Below are 22,838 nucleotides of genomic sequence, written 5' to 3' on the forward strand. Positions count from 1 at the left end.
CTGCAGTGAGTGCACAATCATCAGCAAACAAAAATTCATACACCAACTACCCCTCCACTTTAGTCTTGGCTTGTAGCCTTTTCAAGTTAAATAATTTACCATCTGTGTGAAAGCTAATCTTGATGACATGTTCATCCTCATTGAAAGCATGTGATTGCTGAAAATGTCATGTTAGAAAGCAGAGGAGGAGGCGCTCAGCCTTGCTTCATTCCACTGGTGATTGGAAAAGCTCAAGAGCATCATCATCGTTGTTGTCATCATCACCATCTTTTCTTTTCTTTCTTTCTTTTTCTTTTTTTTGTGCGGCAATCAGAGTTAAGTGACTTGCCCAGGGTCACACAGCTAGTAAGTATCAAATGTCTGAAGCCAGATTTGAACTCAAGTCCAGGGTCAGTGCTTTATTCACTGTCCCACCTAGGTGCCCCTAAGAGGATCATCATTATGCAGAACTCAGACAAACGTGCTGTCATGAAATTGATGTACAATACTGATGAATGTCTCTGGTCAACCAAATTTTGACATATTTTTTCACAAGGCCGCAAGACTGACAGTAGCAAAGGCCTTAGTCAGATCAATAAACATTGTGCATAGACCTCTGTTCTGCTCCTGGCATGTCTTCTGGAGTTGTTGGACAGCAAACACTACATCAACTATTCCTCAGCCCTTTCTGAAGCCACACTGGCACTCAGGTAGATAACCATCTTCCAGTTGAAGGATCAGCCTATTAAAGAGAGGCAAGAATTTTGCCAGCAATGACTAAGAGAGAGATGCCTTTGTGATTGTCCCAGGACAATCTATTTCCTTTACCTTTATAGAGATGGTTATCCTGGGGGATAACCTTCTTTTGCCATATACCACAGAAAATTTCAGTCACCTTTTGTATGAACAATGGACTCCGTGCTTTGTAAATCTCAGCTGGAGTAGAATGAGGACCAGGTGTTTTGCCACAGGAAAGGAGCCTAATGATATTGAAAATGTCTTCAGTTTGAAATTTGGCTACAGAAGGATTGACTTCAACCTGAGGTATATAGTCAATGGCTTTAACATTGATTGATAATGGTTTGTTAAGAACACTATGGAAGTGTTCATTCCATATCTTCACAATCATGTCCTTATCACTAATCAATGTAACTCCATCAGCACTGAGTAATTGAGACATAGTATATGACTCTTGCCCATCAATCACCTTCAGGGCATCATAAAAGCACTTTGGACTGTTAATGTCAGTATAAAACTGAATTTCATCTGTCTTTTTACTTATCCAAGAATTCTGCATCTCTCTAAGCTGCACTTGTACTTTACTTTTGATGGTGCTAAATTCTACTTTCTCAGAGGTAGTTGAAATAGACTGCTGGTAAACCCTGTGCAGCTATCCATTTTCATTTATCAGCTTCTGAATTTCCCCATCTTTTTATTTATTTATTTATTTTTTGTGGGGCAATGGGGGTTAAGTGACTTGCCCAGGGTCACACAGCTAGTAAGTGTCAAGTGTCTGAGGCCAGATTTGAACTCATGTACTCCCGAATGCAGGGCCGGTGCTTTATCCACTGCACCACCTAGCTACCCCCCTTCCCCATCTTTTTTGTCAAAGCAGTCTAGATGTTTGTGAGTGTTCTGACACAGATGAATAAATGAACGAAGTACACCAAATCTCTGAAAGCTGCCCACTCCATTTCTGATCCACTGTTGCAAACCATGTGCTGGCTTAGCTTTCCCTTCAAGTTAGCAATGAATTGCACCATCACAGAAGTTCTAATTTGTTGACATTATCTTCTGGTGGTCATCTTGCCTTATGGCTGCCACTTTTATTGAATGTGAACATTTATCTTGGATAAGATAAGTCTATGATCATTCCATCACTCTGCACCATACATTGTCTTTGTTATTCTCACATCTTGCCTGTCTTTTCTCTTTACAATGACATAGTCTATTAAATGTTAACATTTGCTGTAAGAGTACATCAATGAACTTTTATTACATTTAGGTAAACAAAAAACAGTGTTGGTGATGAGAAGGTCATCACATGTACATGTTTCAGTAGTAAGTGATGATTGTTGTTGTTATTTCAAATTCCATTCCTTCCTCCCAAGGCTCCCTTCCATGTCTACTAGTCTGTACCTATGCTAGTATTAAAGTAACCTACAATTATAAGCTTGCCTTCTTTTGATACATTGATGATTGGGCTCTCCAGGTCATTATAAATATTTTTCTTTTACCTCATTAGGGTTTGTCAAAGTGGGAGCATAGGTACTGATGATGGTGACATGGGGCTTTTTCTCACATAGCAACTGCATTGTCATGAGCATGTCATTCACTCCCTTTGGGAGACATACAAGCTTGTTGACTAGATTAGTTTTGATTACAAAACCTACTCCAGTTTCATGGCACTCCCCATCACTGTGGCCACTCCAGAAAAATGTGTATGCAGCTCTTACTTCAGTAAACTGGCATTCATTTGCCAGTATTGTTTCATTCAGCACTGCTATTTGGATGCAATACTGCTGAGTTCTCTTGCAACAAGAGCTGTTCATCTTTCAGGTCTACTGGATTTTGTGTTCATAAGTGTGCACCCATTCCATGTATCAATGGTTTGTGGAATCATCTTTGCAGAAGTTTCTGTACAATTTTTTCTATTTCAACTTCAAGGTGGGATCCCCATCTGCTCCAGTAAAGAAGCCAAGATTAGGTAAAGCAGACAATTTTTAGGCCTTTAAGCCTTAGATAATTTTCTAGCCCCTTCCTCACACCAGGAGGTGAGCAGTGCAGTCCTTGAAAGGCTACTCAGATTCCCAGGGCATTGTGGAATCTGGCTGCTGCTTCCAGTGAGAAGATAGCATTGTGGCCTGGGCTGTCTGTGTGCAGGGGAGACTACTGCTCCATGTATCCACAACTGATATTTTGTCACTTACCTGTCACCGCAGGATTTTGAGATATGTAAAAATGGTAAAATGGTATGGGAGATGTCTTTTGATTTGTGCATAAATTGGATTTAATTGAGGTAGTTTTATAGTCAAAGGCCTCACTATCTCTTCCAAAGTCATCACAGTCCAGTGGCAGGACAGAGTCAAGATGACTGCTGATGGCTTGGCATACAGTGGTTGACCTTGATGTCTTTGATGTCTAACCAAGCTCTAAGAGCTCCACAGCACCTGTTTCAGCCATTTTCATGGGCCATTAGAACAAATTGTTCTCATCTGCCTATTCCACCAGGGGAAGTTTTCACATGCTTAGGGTAAGTATCCACCTAACTCAAGGAAGAGTTTAAGACCCCTCAGTTACCCTCCACTTGGTTTAGCTCATCTGCCAACATGGTTTACCAGGGTATGGCTGTTCCACATGCTGCAGGTTCTTGGACCCATAGGTGAGAGTTGGGTGGATCAGGTAGACACCAAAGATGGAAAGTAGCCTTGAACAGGGCTCAACAGCACACCAGAGATACCAGTTATCCCTGAAAACACCTTATAGCCCACCAGCATACCTGAATATACAATCATTGTCTCTATTGTTGAAAGTTTTTAGGAACATTTGGTCAAGGGGTTAAAGGACTTAATAAAAATTAGAAAGAAAAGGGACATTAGAGGTCATCTTAGTACAACCATCTCATTTTACAGATATGAAAACTCAGTCACAGGCAGGTTTAAACTACAAGTATACATGGCAAGATAATGGCATTGCAGCATGAAGCTAGAGAGTAGAAGTTGAAAGTACAGAGGGCTGAGCCAAGAAGATAGAGGAAAGGCAATGACTTCCTTGAGCTATCCCCAAGACCCCTCCAAATGCCTTCAAATAATGCCATAAGACAATTCCTGGGGCAGCAGAACCCACAAAAGGACAGGATAAAATCATTTTCTAACCAAAGACAACTTAGAAGGTCAGCAGGAAAAGGTCTGTTGTACCAGTGGGAGAGCAGAACATAGCCACATGCAGGCCATGCTGGCAAAGACGCAACCTCTGCCTAGGCCACACCAGCAAAGCAGGCCTCAGGAGCTTCTGAATTGGTTACAGCAGCAGCTGTTTCTGGAACTCAGTCCATGGACAGTGAGGAGGTTGAGTGGTTGGCTGGGGGAGATTACAGGTGTCTCTTTGCTGGTGCTGAGGCAGGACTCTGTTGTTTTGCTCATGCTTGGGTCTGGGTCTCAGTATAAGTCTTGGGTGGTATCCCAGGAGAAGGAGGGGCACAGGCACACCAAGCTTGCAGCCACAGTGCAGCAGGATTCTGTTCCAAGTTGGAGGGCAGAAAAATGGGCTTGTGGTTGTTTCCAAACCAGAGCACAGGACAGGGGAGTAGTAAACATGCCTCTCCTTGAATTGTAGCACCTTGGAGGAACTAGGAGCTTACAAATTCCTAGAAGTATCTTAGAGAACATCTGCTCAAGCCCTCTGCAGCTTGGGACAGTGTGCACTCCACCCTGGAAGCAGTGCCCCACTTTAAGAAGGAGTTAAAAGTCAAGAAATAGGCTGGGAAAGTGAGCAAGCAGAAAACAATGCTGACCCTATAAAATTTCTATGGTGACAAAGAAGATAAAAATACACCCTCAGAAGAAGATAACAAAGCTAAAGCTCCCACATCCAAAGCTTCCAAGAAAAATATGAATTGGTCTCAGGTCATAGAAGTGGTCAAAAAGGACTTTGAAAATAAAGTAAGAGAGGTAGAAGAAAAAATGGAAAGAGAAATGAGAGTGATGCAAGAAAAGCAAGAAAAAAGTCAACAGCTTGCAAAGCCAATTTGGCCAAATGGAAAAGGAGGTATAAAAGCTCTCTGAAGAAAATAATTGCTTAAAAATTAGGACTGGGAAAATGGAAGCTAATGAGTTCATGAGAAATCAAGACAAGATAAAGCAAAACCAAAAGAATGAAAAAATAGAAGGGAATATGAAATATCTCCTTGGAAAAAACAATTGACCTGGAATATAGATCCAGGAGTGATAATTTGAAAATTATTGGACTACCTGAAAGCCATGATCAACAAAAGAGCCTAGACATCATCTTCCAAGAAATTATCAGGGAAAATTGCCCTTATATTCTAGAAGCAGAAGGTAATAGAGAAATTGAAAGAATTCACCAATCACTTCCTGAAAGAGATCCCAAAATGAAAACCCCCATGAATATTATAGCCAAATTCCAGAGCTCCCTGGCCAAGGAGAAAATATTGCAAGCAGCCAGAAAGAAGCAATTCAAGTGTTGTGGAGCCACAGTCAGGATAACAAAGGATCTAGCAGCTTCTACATTAAAGGACTGGAAGGCATGGAATATGATATTCCAGAGGGCAAAGGAACTGGGATTGCAACCAAGAATCACTTACCCAGCAAAACTGAGTATAATCCTTCAGGGGAAAAATGGAAATTCAATGAAAGAGAGGATTTTCAGGCATTGGTGATGAAAAGACCTGAGCTGAATAGAATATTTGACTTTCCAATACAGGACCTTAGAGAAGCATAAAAAGGTAAACAGGAAAAAGAAATCATAAGGGATATTAAAAGATTAAACTGTTTACATTCCTACATGGGAAGATGATACTTTTAACTCATAAGAACTTTCTCATTATTAAGGCAGCAGAATGGAGTATATTTAGACAGAGGGCACAGGTGTGAGTTGAATATAAAGGAAAAATATCTTTTAAAAAATAAAATTAAATGGTGAGAGGAATGCATTGGGAGAAAGGGAAAGGGAGAGGTGGAATGAGATAAAAGATTTCACATAAAAGAAGCAAGAAAAAGCTTATGGAATGGAGGGAAGGATGGAGAGGAGTGGAGGAGTGAGTAAGCCTTCATCTCAACAGAATTGGCTCAAAGAAGGAATAACATACACACTCAATTTGGTATAGTAATCTATCTTACCCTGCAGGAAAATAGGAGGGGAAGGAGATAAGGGAGAGGGGTGTAATGATTGGAATGACGCCACCTACTGGAGACTTGCTGTGGAGAGCTCCACCATGAGGAAAATGCCTCAGAGGCATTGTGGCTTTTCCTTGGCGTCAGGAAATGACGTTTGCTCATGGGTGCTGTCTATCAAGTCTACCAGCCAATCAACTGGAGGAGCCTCCTATGGTCTGGGAGGAGACAGCAAGGAGGAAAGGGAGCCTGCGCAGAGATTGCTGGCCTTTTTGGTTTCCGGACTTGATGGTGGTGGCGGCAGAGGACTTCACAGGAAATTTGAGGAAAGATAGGAATGCCAGGCTGTTAGAATTCTGTTCTCAATCTTTTTCTTTCTATTTTCCACTAAACCCTTAAAAACCTAAACTCGTTTTATCAGTGATTTTTAGTCAGTTTCCCCCAGACTGGGGGAACACATTAGAATCCACATTTAGAATCTTAAATTACACAGTTTGGCTGACCACGAAGAGGAAAACCGAACGTTCATCTTCTGATCTTCTGATTGGGTAAGATTTCCCCTCCCTTGTCCCCTTAAATTGGAAAGAACTACCAAGTATAGGCTATTTTAAATTTCAAATGGATCTTTTAAACACCCTAAGTACCCCTTTTCTAGCTTTACCTTCACTAATCAAAGATGTTGGCCAGCTTGAATTTGAATATATTTTTATTACTCTTTGTGGTTTTGTGGGGCTTTGTGGTGTGGTATGGAGAATTTGGCATGCCCTAGATAATGTTAGAATAAAGATGATTCCCTGGGATTCCCCATTAGGAAAGCTACTTATGGATTGGAATGAGGGAAAACTTAGACTAAATAGAACCATGACCAGAGGAGAGCTTATCAGACTGTGTTTTATGTGGCATGAGGAATTACAGGAAGAATGGCCCAAATATGGGTCATTTGATCCCCATACATTGAGGCATTTGCAAAGAACCTTAAGTAGATGTCCACCTGAACATTTACGTTATTGGAAAATCTGGGCCAGAGCAAGTGAAAATTATCATACTAAAAATATAAAACGAGGACAATCCAGGCCCCAGTTTACATCTGAGTCTGCCACCCAAACTGAAACGATAGACTGGCAGACAGACATGGCCTGCCAAACCGAAACGCCCAATAGAACAACTAAATCCAAGGCCATTCAGACTGAAATTCCAAATGACCCAACTCTTATTCCCTCACCCTCTACTTCCTCCATGCCAAAGAAAGAAAGAAAGAAAGAAAGAAATGATTCCCCTGTAGAGGAGACAGAGAAAGTAAAAATTTTTCCCCTTCAAGAGATCCTCGCCCATGGTCAAAAAGGTACTATACGTAAGCTCAGACAATACACACCTTTTACACCCAAGGATTTGGCTTTATGGGGACAAAGCACTCCTAAATTTGATGAAGATCCCACAGCAGTTATCAGGCAGTTTAGAGCAATTTTTAGAGCATATCAGCCCACTTGGAATGATGTTACTGACCTTATGGAAATAATATTGTCCCCAGGAGAAAGAGCAGATATAGTAGCTGCAGCAAACAGCCTGGAAGCCACGGGAAAGGTTGATATTGGGTGGCCTATTCAAGACCCTGACTGGGACCCCAATAACCCTGAGCATTTTGATATGTTGAAAGATGCAAGGGAAACATTGCTGAAGGCAATGGAATCCTGTATTAGAAAGACTGATAACTGGCAAAAATTTATAGATATAGTTCAGGGACCTGATGAGAGACCTAATAGATTTTATGACAGGCTGTGTAAGTATGCCAGGAAATATGCTAGACTAGACCCATTAGACAGTAGAGACGCCCATATTATCTGCTCTCATTTTGTAAACCAGTCATTACCAGAAATTCGGAAATATTTTAAAAAGCAATGTCCTGGGTGGAATAGTTTGAGTCCTGACAGACTTAAAGAAATAGCAACATATATTTACGAAGGAAATGAGAGAGAAGAAAGGAACAGACAGGAAATTTTAGCTCCAGTACAGGAAACAACAGGGCAGAGAAACTGGAAAATTGAAAATCGTTATCAACCCCCTAAATTTTGTGAGTACTGCAAAAAACAAGGACACTTCTTGAGGGAATGTAGAACTAGAAAACAAGACCTTAAGAGGACAATGACCGAGAGCCTTGAGGAATTCTTTGGGGGAAATCAAAATAATTTTGGAAACTTTTATCAGAAAGGAAACAACCGGAGTAATTATAACCCTTATTACAGGCAGAATCAAAATGGATATAAATCTTTTCAGGGGGATACAAAGAGACAGTATCAGGATAACCGTAGACCCTATCAGGGAGGAACAGAAGGACAGAACCAGAATCAGGGTAACCATGGACTCCCTCAAAGGGGGGCACAGGATTGACAAGAGGAAGGGGAGGAATGGAACAAAGATAATGAAAGCAACATATTCCCAGATCTGGATTTTTTGAATGCACTTGTGCCAGTTCATTCACCTCCCCAGAGTAATGAACCTCATGTGACCCTCAAAGTAGGGGACACGTATTATGACTGTTTACTAGACACAGGAGCTTCTAAATCAGTATTAATAAGCAAACCAGATGCTGGGTGTAGACCTGTAGGATTTTTGAATGTAGTAGGAGTCTCAGGAAAGAGCCAGAGAGTGGCAAAATTGAATCCTCGCATGGTATCTATGGGGCCCTTAACAGTAGAACATTCATTTTTACTCATGCCTGATGCCCCTGTAAATTTATTAGGTCGTGATCTCCTTTGTAAGCTTAGAGCAACCATATCTTGTGCTCCAGATGGGGCTGTCTCCCTACAATTGCCAGAGGATACTGTTCATTTATTACCAATTTTACTTACAGAAGCTCAAGGAACAGCAGGGGAGGTATCCAAAATCCCCTCTGACATTCCTGAGTCTTTATGGGCCTCATCCCCTAATGAGGTGGGGCTCCTTAAGTCTGCCATACCTGTTACCTTTAAAGTTAAGGGGGGACCACCCCCCTCCATTCCACAGTATCCATTGTCTAGGGAAGCAATAGAAGGGATCACACCTATAATTGAGGCTTTGAAAAGCCAGGGTATTATTATTCCATGTCATCACTCTCCATGCAATACTCCCATTTTGCCAGTTAAAAAACCCAAGCCTGGGCCAGATGGTAAACCTGTTTATCGTTTTGTGCAAGATCTTAGAGCAATTAATAATTATGTTATCCCTAGACATGCTATATTGGCTTCCCCTTCTACCATACTTTCTTCCATTCCCTATGAATCTACATGTTTCACAGTGGTAGACCTCTGCTCTGCCTTTTTCTCCATACCAGTACATGAGGACTTCCAATATTTATTTGCTTTTACCTGGAAAAATAGACAGTGGACCTGGACTAGACTCCCACAGGGATTTGTAGACAGTCCTACATTATTTTCCCAAATTTTACAGCAGGATCTGGCCTCTATTACCTTTAAAGGCTCCACACTAGTACAATATGTTGATGACTTACTTTTGGCCTCTCCTAATGCTGAAATTTGTCAGGAAGATAGCCGTCACTTACTGCTGGAGCTGCACAAGAGAGGACACAAGGTTTCCAAGACAAAGGTACAATGGTGTTTGCCCCAGGTAGAATATTTAGGATTTATTTTGGCTGCTGGAACTCACTCTGTCTCTTCTAAGAGAGTCCAGGCCATTCAACAACTTTCTGCCCCCTCTACTAAGAAGCAATTAAGAGCCATTCTGGGAGCAGCTGGGTACTGTAGACAATGGATACCCTCTTTTGGTGAAATTACTAAACCTCTCATAGCTCTTACAAAAAGTTCTGTTCCAGACATTTTACAGTTGGATCCCCAGCATCTCTCAGCCATAAAAGAATTAAAACGGGCCTTGTTATTAGCACCTGCCCTAGGACTACCAGATTATAGTAAGCCTTTCACTCTCTTTGTGCATGAACAAAGGGGGGTGGCTTCTGGAGTCCTGACTCAGTCACTGGGGCCTAACCAACGCCCTATAGCCTACTATTCAATTCAGCTGGACCCTGTAGCGGCTGGAGCGCCACCTTGCCTTAGAGCAGTGGCGGCCACAGCGCTTTTGGTAGAAAAAGCCTCTGATTTGGTCCTAGGTAACCCTCTAACTGTGCAATGCCCTCACGAAGTGGAGGCTCTCTTACTACGTCACAGGACACAAGCCTTTTCAGATCAAAGGCTGGCTAAGTATGAAATAACCCTGTTAGGTAATGAGAATATCACTTTAAAACGCTGCACAGTTCTTAATCCAGCAACACTACTCCCTAATTTACCATTCTCGGGGGAACCGTTGCATGACTGTGCTTCTTTAGTTGATATGGCTGAAAAACCCCGTGATGATCTTTTTGATACACCTTTAGAAAATCCTGATCTTGTCCTCTATACAGATGGTTCCTCATTTATGAGAGAGGGAACCCGTTTTACTGGAGCTGCTGAAGTTTCTGATTATGACACCCTCTGGGCAGCTTCTCTGCCTTGCCATTTTAGTGCACAGGCTGCTGAACTTGTGGCTCTTACACAGGCCTGTAATATAGCCAAAGGTAAGAGTGCCACTATTTTTACTGACTCGAAATATGGCTTTGGCATATGCCACTTTATTGGTATGATTTGGCGTCAACGAGGCTTTCTAACATCCTCGGGCAAGGCTATTGCCAATGGGGACCTTATCAAGGACCTCTTAGATGCCCTGAAACTGCCTTCTTCCCTAGCTGTTGTACATTGCCCTGCCCACACAGGGAATAGTGATCCTGTTTCAAAGGGAAATGCACGAGCCGATTCTGCAGCCAAGCTTGCTGCATTAGAAGCTCCTGAACATGTATTTAACCTTTCACCTTCTGAGGATATTCCTTCCAACCTAACCTATGACAATTCTGAAGTAGAAAAGTGGAAAAAGAAATTTAAGGTGAAACAGATCAATGGCATCTGGGTGTCTCCGGAAGGTAAGCCATTTCTTCCCCAGAAATTCTACCACCAGGTATGCCTCTCTGTTCACAGAAAAGGCCATTTTGGTACACAAGGCATTGTAGACTCTATTAAGAGAACCTGGATAGCACCAGGTGTGACTAATACAGCATCTCGAATCTGCTCGGGCTGTTCCACATGTCAGTCTTATAATCAGTATGCTTTTAAGGCCAAAGCTTATGGAGGGCGTCCCCTAGCATATACACCTTTTGAGCACTTACAAATTGATTATATTACTATGCCAAAAGCAGGACATTATAAATTTTGCCTTGTTATAGTTGATCAGCTCACTCGGTAGGTGGAGGCCTTTCCCAGCCCCCGAGCCACAGCTGCTTTTGTTGCCAAAATTCTTCTTAAAGAGATAGTACCTCATTTTGGCCCACCAGCCCGCATCGATTCTGACAAAGGCACACATTTCACTGATTCGATTTTATCCCAAATCTACTCTTTCTTGGGAGTGACTCCAAAATTCCACACGCCCTACCATCCACAAAGTTCAGGCCAAGTTGAACGTATGAATAAAGAGCTTAAGAGCATGATTGGCAAATTATGTACTGAAACCCATTTGAAATGGCCTGATGTTCTACCATTGGCATTATTCTATCTATGAAGTAGACCAAGGGGAGAACTTCATATATCTCCTTATGAAATGCTTTTTGGTCACCCTCCTATCCAAGCTAAAACTTTTTCCCCAGTTTATACATCACTGGTGGGAGGTGATACTTCTGTTGCCTCCTATATACAGGAATTACAGACCAGGCTACGTGAACTCCATGAGGCAGGAGCTGTGGTCCAGGCAGGCCCATTAGACTTTTCATTGCATAACTTCAACCCAGGAGATAAAATATATGTAAAGAATTTTCAGAGAACCAGTGGAACCCAACCTGCCTGGGAAGGACCTTTTCAGGTATTATTGACAACTCCTACTGCCATTAAAATTGGTGAAAAAGACTCATGGATTCATTGCTCTCATGTAAAGCCTGCACCATTCATAGGTGAAGAGATTTCAGATAGACCTGAGGTAGACGCTAAAAAGCTAAAAACCCTAACGATAGCAACTGTTAAAGAGCAAAGAGAGTTCAGAGGAAATAGGCAGTTCCCATTTGATAATCCCACTGATCAGTTAAATGCTTTGGGACTCAGTCTTCGTAAAGTATCAGGAGACGGAAATTGCCTTTTTAGGGCTTTAGCAGACCAGCTAGAAGGTCACTGTAGAAATCATCTCAGACACAGACAAGAAGCTGCTTCTTATATGATTAACCATAGACAAGAGTTTGAGTCTTTTATAGTAAATGACTCCCCTTTTGAAGAATATGTTGATGAATTAAAGAAATTTGGAAAGTGGGGAGGAAATGATACAATTGTAGCATTTGCTAAGCAGCATCAGCTGAATGTTGTGGTTCATCAATTAAATCAGCCTTTATTGAAAATCAGTGGCACAGACAAAACTGATGCTAGAGAACTCCACATTTTCTACCATAAAGAACATTATGACAGCATTAGAAAGATCAATGACAATTCAGAAACCCCTGCCACTTTGGCTTGCAGAAAATTGGGGAACCAGTTAAAACAATGTGGCATACCCCAAACTCTAGCAGCTTAAATACCTTATAATTTAACAAGCATTTCCTTCTACAGGCAAAAGCACTGAAGCACATGGCCTAGTTTTCTGGCCCACCTCAACTATTTTTTAAAAATTCTTTTTGTTTTTTTTGTTTTGTTTTGTTTTGACTTTTGAAAGGCACTAAAAAAACCTGGAATTCACCACACCTTTAAGTTCTTTAAGAGCACAAAAGGGTGCTTAGCGAATCTTTTGTTTTTTATTTTTATTTTTGGTTTTGCTTTGTTTCTTGACTTTTGTTTCTTTTGCTTTTCTTTAAAACTAAATTTTATAAACTAAGTGATTATTCAAAGACATTTTAAGTATATGCTGTGGGTGAGGCTATCGGGCCTCAGAAGCTACCAGAATTCTTTTTTTTACTCTTTCTTTTTGAGAGAACCATGAGTTCTAATGAGTTTTATTTATTTTTTTTTCTCCTTTCTCTCTTATGTTGTTCTGTTTAACTAAAAAAGACCAGAAAGGGTTATTGAACCCTATTGCTTGATACCTCACTGAAAACATTGAATATTGAAATCTTATTTCTTTTTGAAAAATTAATCACCACTTTAAGTATCTGCTACTGTTATACTAGAGAATTCATGTATAAGATGATGTGGTTTACTTGCTAAAAGAAGATTATGTGATAATATCTAATGTAATCAGCTATTTACATTCGTTTATTATTTATATGTCATACTCTGGGTATGGTTTGGAATTATTGTATATATCACTAATATATTCTCAGTTATGCAGCATAGCACGCATTTTTACCATCATACTATCTTTGGTGAAATTAATGAGATTTTGGAAGTATGGAAACGTATCATTTCAGAGACTAATTTGCTGTGAACTCTGATGCAGGCCCTGTAGAGAATATATGTGCAACAAAAGGAGAGACAGGTATACGTAAGTCCATGGTTTGCTTATGATGGTGACTATGTAGAGCACAATTACTAGGCACAGTCCAGTATTCATCCTCTCTCCCTCCTAATTTAACCTAATTTAACTGAACTTAATTATCTTTTTATCTCACTCAGTTGAACTCACCTGTGGCCTAGCACAATCACTGGCTGTCTCGGAACCATGAGATATGGTATGATAACCTTTCCATAACATTTTCAGGTGTCATGAACACATACTAAATTTGGCTTTGATCCAGACACATGGTGGTAAAAAGTGTTACACATTGCATAACTACCTCAACCCTCTATTACAAGTCTAACCATATAAAGGAAGGAATGTAATGGAATTTATTAATTTGATCATTGACAATGCTATGCTAAAGTTTAGTAAAAATACAGCAATTCAAACAGTTAAAGAAGAGAATCCAGCTTTCCAGACCAGAGTCCAGAATCCAGTTTTCCAGACCAGAATCCAGTTTCCTCCTGATGACATCTTACCACTTCAAGAAGACAAGAGAACTCAGAGACTTTATATGAACTGTTTTGCTTTGTTAGTTTTTACTATCTCCTTTCTGTTATAATATACATCATCTATAACATGTACCCTCTGCAGAGGCCCTCCCTTTGCAAGACTAATGTCAAAGCGTCGGTTCATGAGGACAAAAAAAAAAAAATTGCCCCTCTGGACAAAACTTTCCTCTCTTCCTTTTCTATATTGTTGTTCACATATTATTAGTTAGCAATAGTTATTATATTGTTTTTACTGTTCCGTCAAGGAAACATTTTGTTTCTTGAGGAACAACAGGGGGGACTGTAATGATTGGAATGACGCCACCTACTGGAGACTTGCTGTGGAGAGCTCCACCATGAGGAAAATGCCTCAGAGGCATTGTGGCTTTTCCTTGGCGTCAGGAAATGACGTTTGCTCATAGGTGCTGTCTATCAAGTCTACCAGCCAATCAACTGGAGGAGCCTCCTATGGTCTGGGAGGAGACAGCAAGGAGGAAAGGGAGCCTGCGCAGAGAGCGCTGGCCTTTTTGGTTTCCGGACTTGATGGTGGTGGCGGCAGAGGACTTCACAGGAAATTTGAGGAAAGATAGGAATGCCAGGCTGTTAGAATTCTGTTCTCAATCTTTTTCTTTCTATTTTCCACTAAACCCTTAAAAACCTAAACTCGTTTTATCAGTGATTTTTAGTCAGTTTCCCCCAGACTGGGGGAACACATTAGAATCCACATTTAGAATCTTAAATTACACAGGGGACAAAAGAAGGGACAGCAGATTGGGGGAGAGGGTCATTAGAAGCAAAACACTTGTGAGGAGGGATAAGGTGAAAGAAGATAGACAATAGATTTAGTGTCATAGGGAGGGAATAGGATGGAGAATAATACAGTTAGCAATAGTAATTGTGAAAAAAATTTTGAAGAAAGTTGTCTGATAGGCATCAGTTCTCAGACACTTAGAGAACAGAGTCAAATTTCTTAAAATGAGAACCATTCCCCAATTGATAGATGATCAAAAAACATGAAATTTTCAAATGAAATAATCAAAGCCACCTACAGCCATATGAAAAAATGCTCTAACTCACTATTGTTTGGAGAGATTCAGGTCAAAACAATTCTGGGCACTACCTCATACTCACTGAATTGGATAATAGAATAGCAAAGGAAAATGACAAATGTTGTAGGGGAGATGGGGAAAATGAGACAATACACTCTTGGTAAAGTTGTAAACTGATTCAAACATTCTGTAGAGTAATTTGTAACTATGGCTAAAAGGCTATAAAACCATGCATACTCTTTACCTTAGTAATACCACTACTAGGTTGGTTTCCAAAAAGAGATTTAAAAAAAAGTTGAATTTGAAATTGGACAGATGCCCATCAATTGGAGAATGGCTGAACAAATTGTGGGATGAGATTATGATGGAACACTATTGTGCTATAAGAAATGATGAGTAGGATGCTATCAGAAAAACCTGGAAAGACTTACATGAGCTGATACAAAGCGAAATGTACCATATACAAAATAATAGCATTACTGTAAGATGGTCTGCTGTGAATGACTGAGTTATTTTCAGGAATACAATGATCCAAGACAATCCTGAAATACTTATGAAAAATGCAATTCATCCACAGAGAAAGTATCTGAATAGAGACTAAAGCATAATTTTTTTGTTAATTCCTTTTTCTAAAGTTTTTTTTTTGTCTTTTTTTCACAACCTGACTAATGTGGAAATGTTTTGCATGATTGCACATATATAACTTATATTGAATTGCTTAAGTTCTTAAGGGGGGAGGGAGGGAGGGAGGAAGAGAATTTGGAACACAAAGTTTTAAAAATCGATGTTAAATTTTGTTTTTACATGTGATTTGGGAAAACATAAAATTCTAAATAAATAAAAAGTACATGGGATTTGTTGTCAAAGGATCTGAATTCAAATAGTAGCCTTTCTATTTAGTATTTGTGTGACCTTGGACAATTTACTTAACTTCTCAAGGTCATTTATGACCTCAAAGTTCTCTTCTGGCTCTAAAATCTCTTGTCCTATAACCACATCAAGTCTCTTTAAATAAAGAGCAGGAAACTTCAGGTGATGCTTAACTCATCTGGGAGAAATATTCTGTCGTATGTTCTAATATTTCTGTCTCCTTACTGTGCTCTTCCATGGAATAATGTGGTCAAATTTCTGTTCCCAGGAGAAATTCATATAAACTAGTTTCATCTATAATAAAAGAAAGGACCACTAACATTTAAACGAAAAATACCACATGGGAAGAATGACAGTATGGTTTCTGTGAGGGGGAAGTGATTCTTGGATAATATATTATAGTTCTTAAATAGGGAAAGTAGCTGTTTCAATCAAGGGAAATGAGTGGATGTAATTTTATGAGGTTTCCAAAAAGCTTCTGATATAATATTAAAGGAATTGAGTTAACATAGGATTAGATGGGGGCAGCTAAGTGGTACAGTGGATAAAGAACCAGCCCTAGATTCAGGAGGACCTGAGTTCAAATCCGGCCTCAGACACTTGACACTTACTAGCTGTGTTACTCTGAGCAAGTCACTTAACTCTCATTGCCCTGCAAAAAAACAAAACAAACAAAAAATCCCATAGGATTAGATGGCAGAAGAGAAGCTATTTTCTCATACACACATAACTGGCTCAGAGAAATACACAATTATTTCTCTAAATGAAACACTGGAAGACTTGGTAGAGAGTTAGTTGATAAACTCAAGAAGTAGAATGAGACTGTGTATTCTCACACATGGCCAATATGTTAATATGTTTTTCCGGACTACATATTTGTAATGGTGGAACTTCGCAACCCTCCCATTAATGTAATCACAGAAAGCCAGCTAATAAATCAAAGGTATGAACTTGATTTGACCGAATCTTTGTTAATGTTTGATGATCAAAATGCTCTGATCATTGGGCAAACACAGTTGATGCCGCATACAAAATCTCTTTTGATGGCTTAAAGAATCAGCATACTTCTTATCATATAAATGAAATAATAAGCCAGTTTAGAATCCTGAAGTCCAAGGGCACATCTGTCTAGTGGTAGAGGAACTCTATCAAAGTTCTTGAGAGTGAATTACTTGAGTGGAAGGAAAGAGATTTTTTTTTAGGGTCAGCTAATTAAGTATGCTTGATTTTAAATGGGAAATACACTTGTGAGGGAATACAAGCAACTTTACTAGAATCCCCAGCCACTCAGAATTATTCCTAAAACCCTAAGAGAGTAACAGTAGCTAGTACAAGTTAAGATATTGACCTTGAAAAGGATATTTTATATATTTGTTACAAGGTAGAACTCTGATTTGGATTATAGTATGGGTGGATTCATTGGAGGGAAATGATGAGTATTCCCATCACCCCTCCAAAAAGGGGTATCAATTATTATATTTTTTTTTTGTAGGGCAGTGAGGGTTAAGTGACTTGCCCAGAGTCACACAGCTAATGTCAAATGTCTGAGGCTGGATTTGAACTCAGGTCCACCTGAATCCAAGGCCAGTGCTTTATCCACTGAGCCACCTAGCTGCCCCCAATTATTTTTTAAATACTCAGAAGAAAACAAAATAGTACAGAATGAGACACAAACAAGTAGAACAATATTTTTAATTTGTTACATTTAATATATATATATATACATTATATATATATCTTGATGACTATTAATTTCACACACAAAATAAAATTTTAAAGAAGTCTCAAAAAGTAGTATAATTCACCTTATTTTACATTATTATAAATAATACGGAAGGAGTATAAAGCTAAATTTTCATTTTTTTATGACAATCAAGTTTACTTAATAGAGGAGTCAAGCATATAAGAAATAGACTAAAAGTTAATGATATTAATCTGAGTGAAGACAGAAAAGTTCCAATGGATTTAAATAGAGAAGTTTTAAATAACATGCCTATTTAGGGATTTTTTAAGAATCCAAATAATATATTAAAAAAGAAGGACTTTGAGATGCTGGCTATGATTATGAAATAGGACATGGGAATCATTGTAGCCTGTTGCCTAAGGACATAGGCCCAATGTACTGCTGCATTCCAAAATTCAGTAAGATATTGGGCATCATGAAGGAGGGAGCTGAATTCAAAACAAACAAACAAAAAAACCATGATTCTACCCTTAGTCCACATGAACTCGTAGTATCCTGACTATTGTTTCTCTGGAACTGTCTAGACAGTCTTCCTCTGTTGGAGCAGAGCACAGCTGTCAATGTTAATAACAGGCTGCTGTTTGGTCACTTTTCTCAGTATCAGATAGAGACAAGTGCTCAAATCCTTTCTGAACTGTGACTGTTGATCTTCCTTTTAGCTCTCTTTTCAAAGGACTAGTTTGTGCAATCCAGTAATTCTCTCTTCCCTCTTTATAATTTGGACCTTTTCCCCCAAGATTAATTTACTGCCTTTTGTATGTTTTCTTTCTAAGTTTTCTCCAGAAGACCTCAAGGCTTGAATTTATTGGTCTTGTCTACTGGGACAGAGGGTTTCTCACCTTTATATATGAGGCCTTTCGGCATGAATTGTATATATTCAGGAAAATCCTGGCCCTTTCTACCCTTCCTCAGGATGCCTTCCAGATATCTCACAAACTTTCCTTCCACATAAAATTGAACAGTTACTATAGAATTGTGGGAAGAGTCTCAGATCTATTCCTGTGAGCCTCCTCTGTGAGTGGGACATATATCTGATTTTCTCATCAAGTTGGAAGTTTTTTTGCCTATACCATAAAGCCAATGACCAGGGAAGTCAAACTGAAAAAAATGTGCACATTTTAGCCACACTACATGGGAGGCTGAGGCTGAGGCTGAGGCTTACCCCTACTGGTCTAGTCACAATTCTATTCCGTCTTCCTCAAGTTTTCCCTTTGTAATTCTGATCATAAGACTAATGCTACTGCTGAACTAGGTGAATAAGGGAGCCTTATTCCATGGTGCAGGCCATAGTCAACCTATTGTAATCACCAGCTGAATCCTAAATATTTGACTTTGGGTCTAACTCTTCATATAATATTCCTAGTCCCAACATCATTCTCCTTTCCTGTATTCTAGGTGATAATTCTACCACAGTATTCTATAAAATCAAAACTGCCATTTTCTCAGGCAAAAGATGCTCTACTAGCAGTTTATAAAATTCTCATTTCTTCAGAACCATTATCTCCCAGATACAAATAGCTTTTTCTCAGGCCAAATATGTCTTTATTGTTCTCCAGGCTATACTACTGATTCATCTCCACAGCAATTTATCTGCTATCCATAGAAACCTCTTCAAACTGGAAGCTCATTCCATCCCTGGATTATTCACATTGGCAGCCTCTCCCTTTAATTGGCTAGTTTCTTCCAGAACCTACAATTTAAAGGGGAAACCCATGTAAAGCATGTTTTTATTCCTCTCCAGGTTGCTCTGCTGTTTCATCTCCACAGGACTTTGTGTACCATGTCCCTTCATACCTTACCACTACCACAAACCAGGACCATGATGACCATGCCCATTTGTTAGCTCCTTTTTACATGTCATCTTCACCCATTAGAATATAAGCTCCTTGAAGGCAGACTCTACCCTTCTTTCTGTTTATATTTATGTTCTTAGAGTTTAGTACAATGTGTGGCACACATTGCTTTTGTTGTTGTATCTGTCATTTTACTTGTGTCTGACTCTCCCTGATTCCATTTGGATTTTACTTGGCAAATATATGGAGAGGCTTGCCATTTCCTTCTCCAGATCATTTTACAGTAGAGAAACTACAGTAAATAATGTCTAAGACTGAATTTGAATTCAGGTTCTCCTAACTTCAGGGCTGGGAGCTCTATCTACTGTGTCATCTAGTTGCCCATAAGTTCCTAATGAATGCTTGTTGACTGACTGACTGAAATGGGTTTCACTTGGTAGAATTCATATCACTTGGGTCAGACCTGTGATTTTGTTGGTATAAGGTGTTGCTTGTGAATAATTTCCCCCTACCAAAGTATATTAAAACTGAGCTGTAATTAAACATCTTAGAGAGCTGCATGACAAGCTAAAAGGATAAGTGGCTTGTTTGCAGAGGTGTGTTGGGAAATAACAGCTGGGTCTCCAGAAAAAAAAAATGAAAAAACAAAAAAGAAAACACAAGCTACAGTTTAAAACTTAATCTGCATTATTAACATTTACCCATAACTTTCTTGAGTCTAGACAATCAATGAAACAATGTTTGTCAATTTCTTAAATACTCACATTGAAAATATGATAATCAGCTTTTGCTCTGGTTAGAGCTGGCTCCAGCACAACTGTGGATGTCTGTCAAATCATTGCCTGTATATATCAGGGAAAGGAATTGTACCAAGGTCTCCCTGGCTTAGAAGCTCTGTATCCATTATGACACATTGTCTTTAAGAATTTATATATAAAATGTAGATGTATACTATGAAAGCTTTGTTTTGTCAGAGTCACAACATGGCAGTAGCAGCATCTTGCTTCTAAAAGAGGTAAAAGGAATGACCAGGAACTATTGTCTTTTTCCTTAGGGAGGACTCTTCCTCTCCAATAAAGGGACTTTCCAATTCTGCATGGCCTTTTGAAATGTTTTCATCACAGACTATCCTCACAAGGTCAGTGAAAAAGTTTCTTGGCTTTAAGTTAAAGACTAGCTTACATTAGTCTAGGAATGTCAACGTCTTTTCACTTTCTCTTAGAACATGGATTTAGTGTGGATGCATATTAATTCTAGGAAGCAGCAATGGGGGTGGAGCAGGGGGAAATGAAGTTTGGTGGAACTGATATGGTCACTTGTAAATGGGGTATTCAGGTTATATCACAAGCTGAACCAACATTCTTCCTAAAAATGCTTAACCAATTCATGGGTGATCTCCTTGGACCCTATCTATATGTTAGTGATTCTTAAACTTTTTTGTGCCCTGGAACTTGGGCAGTCTAATAAAATCTATGCATCCCATCTCAGAATGTTTGTAAATGCATAAAATAAAATATATAACAAAGGTAATTGCTTATATTGAAACAGTTATAAAAACATATTTTAAAAACCTATAAAATTTACAGACCCATTGAAATTTATATAAAAACTCACTGGGAATTTGTGAATGACAGGATAATAACCTTCTTCCTAGGATTATGGAAGACACTATACTTTGGAAGTATGAATTATGGAGGACAGTTTGTAATGCTGGTTCTATTACCTGGTTTCTGTGACTTGTGACACCAATATGTAACATATATGTTTGCTTGAACTATCTAAGATACAACTAGCCTGCATTATTACTTTTACTTTTCTTCAAGGAGACCACAGTTTCTCTCTTTTAGGGGAGCAAGAGAAGGGTTGTGGTTGGATATTTGCTTCTTTAGTATTGATCTCAAAGAGGGGTAATGGGCTAGAATAGTACCTATCTTCCATACCTCAAATATTTGTAGTAGCTCTCTTTAAGGACTTCATAATAAAAGTCACTTTCTTTGGTTATTCTAAAGGGGAGAGTAACAGCTTACTCTCACTATCTTTAGCTCCCTCCCACCAAACACATGCTACTTTAAAAAATCCAAAAACTCAGATTGGGGAAAATATCCAAGCAAAAAGTAAACAGGAATTGAGGGACTATACTACCATTAATATATTCATATGTACTTGAGCTCTTCAACTCATTCCCACAGTAAAATCTCAGCTCAACCATGGAAAGAGATGTCTCAGGAAGTCCATCTTAGGCAGTCTCTGAGGGTTCAGTGAATGGATAACAAAAGGCCTTTGTATAGGGAGCTTCCTCATACATCTGACTTCTCTGTATCAGATCATCTGTCTTCCCTGATTCTTCACAGTCTTTATGTTCATCATTTCTTATGAAACAGTATGATTTCTTTATTACATTTATGTACAACAACTTGGTGAAACTGGGTGGCTCAGTTGATAGAGTGTTGGGCCTGGAGTCAGAAAGACCTGAGTTCAAATCCAGGCTCAAAAACTTAGGACCCATGTGACCCTGGGCAAGTCACTTAACTCTGTTTGCCTGTTTCCTCATCTATCAAATGAGCTAAGGAAGGAAATGACAAACCACTTTATTATCTTTGCCAAGAAAACCCCAAATGGTATCATGAAGAGTCAGACATGACTAAGCAAAAACTGAAACAATGGATCAAACAATGAAAATTGACTTTATTTCTAATTCTTTGTCTTTGGGGGGGGGGCAATGAGGGTTAAGAACTTGCCCAGGGTCACACAGCTAATATCAAGTGTTTGAGGCCAGATTTGAACTCACATCCTCCTGAATCCAGGACCGGTGCTTTATCCACTGCACTACCTAGTTGCCCCCCTAATTCTTTGTTACTAAAAAGTTTTTAATAAATATTTCTATATTTAGGGGAACTTTGCTATTATCTTTAGCTTCTTTATTTCTTATAGTATGCGTAACAGTGGGGATCTCTCTAGGCCAAAGGATTTGTACATTTCAGTCACTTGCCATAATTTCAAGTTGCTTTCTAGAATGGTTGGATCAATTTACAGCCATACCATCACAATGAGTATTCCTAATGTTCCACAATGATTTCAAGATTAGTCATTCCCAACTTTTATTTCCCCCTACTTCCTGGATGTGAAATTAATATATTTTCATTTTAATTTCTCTTATTATTTGTTATTTGGAACAATACTTCATATCTAGTGACCATTTATATGGTGGAAAATGACTTTTTATCTTAAAGATTTGTATTTGTTAATTCCGTATTTTAGATATTGAACCATTATGTAGTTATTTGAATCATTAGATAATAGACCATCAAATCATAGGTCACTGTATCAGATTTACAGCTGGAATGGATTGCAAAGACTCTAGATTCAAGGGTAAGTGACTTTTCTTAGTCACACTGCTGTTGTATGAGGTAGGATTTCAACTCAGTCTTACAGATTCTAAGTCTGTTCCCTCATCCAGCATTCCATGTTGACCCTTATGCAAGGATTATTTTCCAGATCAATAATTTCCCTTATGCTAGTTTCATTGATATATTCATTAAAAAAATCTTAAGAACATGTGACTAAAATTATCTACCTTT

This window comes from Dromiciops gliroides, chromosome 1 (genome assembly GCF_019393635.1).
Source record: "Dromiciops gliroides isolate mDroGli1 chromosome 1, mDroGli1.pri, whole genome shotgun sequence".
Lineage (NCBI taxonomy): Eukaryota > Metazoa > Chordata > Mammalia > Microbiotheria > Microbiotheriidae > Dromiciops > Dromiciops gliroides.